The sequence below is a fragment of the Papilio xuthus genome, unplaced genomic scaffold (genome assembly GCF_000836235.2).
Source record: "Papilio xuthus unplaced genomic scaffold, Pxut_1.1 DF827680.1, whole genome shotgun sequence".
NCBI lineage: Eukaryota > Metazoa > Arthropoda > Insecta > Lepidoptera > Papilionidae > Papilio > Papilio xuthus.
Window position 1 is genome coordinate 3,221,435 of NW_013530969.1, and position 4,398 is coordinate 3,225,832.

The window sequence follows — 4,398 nt, forward strand, 5'->3', positions numbered from 1 at the left end:
TATAGTGAGCTGATGATGATGATGATCATTTTAAAATAATAATACATTTCTTCTGATTAAAATGTCTAGATAAATTTCGCCTATTCCTTGCGACTTGTTTATAAGAATGTTTTCTATTCAATCAGCGGCACTAACTCAATTCTGCAGTTTGCTTTCACCCCCGGGGGAGATTTATATTGAAGTACGGAGAAAATATTCAATCAGCCACAGTATTTATTTTAGAAAAGAAATATAGAATGTTAGATTGGAAGGATTTCAAAGGATAGATAACGTTTGCCTAGACTAGATTGATTCCATTACGGGTTTATGTAAGCAATTGATATAAGTACATATGTATATACTTAAATAACTACTTATCTTACCTAATCTTAACTTATATTTTTGTTTTATCGTATCAAAAATTTGAATTTTTTTAAATCGTGAACACATCAATGACTTTTATTTCATTCGGAATAGCTTTTTCAATTATAAAAGGATATCCATTTCACAAAAGCATTAATGGTTGGGGAGTTTATCATCGTATAGCAGGATTGTGATTTTAAGCGAATATAATATTACATTTGCATAAGGCATTATTGTTGAAAGCTCGTAATAATACAGTCTATAAAAATCAAATCGGAATATAAAAATTAAAGCAGCATTCATTGTTCATGCATAATTGTTTTCTTTGTACGAATCTAAATAAAATATTCTAAGAAAATTTTTAAATTAAGTGAATATAAAAAAAAGCTAAATTTTATTTTTTCGGACTTTTGTGTACAAAATCGTGTCATGGTTATGCCGAAAAGCGGACGAAAATAGAGCAAATGTGAAATAACACTCGTCAAGATGAATGGAGGCTCTTATTGACCGCATTCGGAATAACATGCCGTAAAGAAATGTGCCACGATGAGATTTTGATAAACTTGAGGGAAATGTGCGAAGTCGTGGAATGAAAATAATTAAAATTTCAACCTTCAGAATGTAATAGAACTATAAGATAAGTTGTTGCTAAAATGTGTTAATTTTATTTAACTTACAAATGAAACGAACGCTTACGAAATTTACAATTTTGTTTTGTTCATTCCCAGTTCAAGGGGCTGGATGTCTTTGAAAGTGAATTTGAAAGTAGTAAATATAACACGTACTCCGTTTATTTATTTATAAGCCTACTGGGGATAGTTAACTATGCAATGGTTAGCTTAAAGTCTGATGCTTACACCCGCAATGTCTATTGACTAAGTTTGCACCGATAAGACCCGCATGCAAATACAATACGAATTTGCCCAAATGTACGTGAGACGTTCACTTCATGTATGTTTCGGATATAATTTTCTATCATTTATTATAGAAAATCTAAGGTTTAAAGTTTCACAAACCATTTTAATAAAATGAAAAGAATATATTGAAATACAATGCTTTATTCAAATAATAAAACAAATTAATTGGAGGCTTCGAATCTCATCATTTCGAATACCCAATTACTTTTTTGAATTCGTCTCTTGGGGTTTGACTTTTGATTAAACCTTTATATTTAATCGTTATTTCGTTAAAAATAAAACTGTAAATAAACGATAGAAAACATTAATAATTAATTATTAATATTTTTATTTGCAAGCAATAAAACCTATTATAATATTACCTACATATGTGTACTAAAGTTAAAAGTTATTGAAATACTTAATTGTTAGCTTAGAATCGCATTTATAACTTGTAACTTATCCGTAAGAACATAAGTAAAATTATTTTATTTAATCAGTCCAATGAAAATAGTTAATTATTATCAGTAATCTCTATGAAATTAATAAATGTGCGGTATAACAAGAATGTTGCAATTTAATAAATTAATTATTGAATTATGAACTTTAATTGCTTGCAGCAGAGCAATGTGCTCGGGCAACTAAGATAGTAAACTAATTACAAAGTACCATGGTTAGGTAATTGAGTTGTTCCCAAGTATAACTAGATTTATAACAATGTATAGTGCAACAAATTTAACTGGCCCGGTGTATAAAAGTGAACCCAAATTAAAACAGGAGGTTCTTCTCTTTTGCCAAAAAGTGCCACAAAATCTTTGTCAGACAGTAGACAGTAGATAACAAAGAGTTCATACGCCTCCTTTCTTTACAGAGCCACAAATTTATATGACCCGGTAGATAAAAGTAAAACATATGTTAGAGCACAATCTTTGTTTACACAAAGCTGAATGTTCAAAGAGGCTAAATGGCTGGATTTTTTCTATCCCGTATGCCTATGAAGCTCAGTGTCCGTTTAAAAACCGCGACGATATCGCGAACAAGAGAATGTTTCAGACTTCTTTGTGCGACGCTAGGTGGCGCAGTGGGACGTGAAAAATCGTGAATACGTGTGATACATATCTCACTGGTTTTTACACTTAAATGTTGCAGAGTCTTGAATATAAATTTAAAAATGAAATTGGAATTTCGTTAAAGCTTTATTGCTAAAAGTTATGAATAGCCTATTGTGAAACTTAAATTATGAAACTATTTTCTTTTATTAATTTTAATAGCAAATATATACTTCAAATTATTCAGTCAAAAAAAAAACCTCTTTGCGAGTAGAGTCAAAGCTAAATATAATTATTTGTAAGACGGAATACAGGTAAATGGGAAGTAAAAATACAAGAAAATGCGATAAGGCAAATGTTTGGAAGAGGGCTTAGAGAATAATACGTTTGGCCTCAAATGAAATACTTATTCTTCGCCTTAAAATTATGTAAAATTACATCTGCGGAAAAACGCACATTAGTATCGTAATTCTTAATAAGCGATGAAATTTGATTTTTGCACAAACATATTATATTGTATATTTTTTCTTAACCATCTCTGAAGTTTCAACAGATACTATAAAGTTGTGAAAGATTTGTACTTGAATAGCGTAAACAAGCCGAGATTAATGTCGGGCGAGCGTAAAGTTGTTCACGAATGCAATTAAATGTCTGAAAGTGGCGTCACAATGGAACACTGTCTGCACCACATTTACTGCGGATGTCATTACATTTTCCAGATCTGCACAATACGAACCTTTGTCAGACCCTTACTTATAAATTAATGTTATGAGCAATTTGTCTGTGTTGCAGGTATTTTTGCCAGACAGAATTTTTTCACAGGCGCTTTTTTCTTTATTCAAATTTAATCCGTATACTTTGAGACAATATTAGTTAGAATCATTTGGAGTGAATTTAGCTTTGGGGAAATAAGCATTGATATTTTAATAAGGCTAGTGTTGCGCCGATAGACCGGCACAGTGTCGAATTCTTATCCTAAACATATTTACATATGGTATGAAAAATATTAAATAAATCAACGTTAGATAGAGAATAAATTGTAGGACCATTTTATGTAAATTTAAAACCGGACTTCTGATAGTTAATTCGTTCAGAAACCTCAGGATGTAAATCTAAATGGTCATTGCTATTAATCAAGTCGGAGATTTGGTCCCGCCTTTCGGTTTAGGTCAACATACCAATTTATTTCTGAATTCTATTTAAATTAATGTGAATATCAGATGGATAATAAGAGAGCGTCGGTGGCTCAGGGGTCAAGCACTTGACTTGTAATCTGCAGGTTCTGGGTTCGAATCCCGCCATGTGTTTTTCGATTTCCGATTTACATATGTACATTTATCCGACGTTCTTACGGTGAAGGAAAACATCGTGATGCAACCTGCACATATCTGAGAAGAAATTCAAAGAGATGTGTGAAGTAAACCAACCCGCATTGGGCCAGCGTGGTTGACTATGGCTCAATCACCCTTAACTTAGGGTAGGCTCCGAGCCCCTCGGTGGGACGTATAGTGAGCTGATGATGAATAAGTGAATAGGATTAAAACACTACTTTATATGTACCAGAAAGTCTGAAAGAACATATAGGCCACTATTTTTATTAATTTCGCGCAGACACGTGTAAGGCAAAAGCATATCACTAAATAACATAGAATCCCTTATATTACAACTGTAGTTATCTAACTACCGCAGTAACAAATTAGTATTCGCCTGCAGTTTGGTTAGTAGTTTACTTAGCTCTCTTAAGAAACAGCAGTAACTAGGCATTCAGAATGCCTGACTACCTGCCAGAGTGGATAATAGCCTAAAAATTACGTTGCAACGCCCTACTTTACTCTACTTGAAGTTAAACGTAAATATTTTTTTAACCTGTTTGAAAGAGTTCATTCTGCCATGATTTTAATTATAAAAACCACAAGAGTAATAAATACTGTGTTATTGTTGACCGGTACGTTTATTTTTTTTACGATCACTTGTTCGATGTCGTAGACCTACGACGTGTCTACGTAGACTCGTAGAAAATTTTAGAACTTTAACATTTATGAGGTAAATTTTTTGAAAAAGATCATTCCTTTTACTAGCAAAATAATGTTGATTATTAGTATTGAAAACAA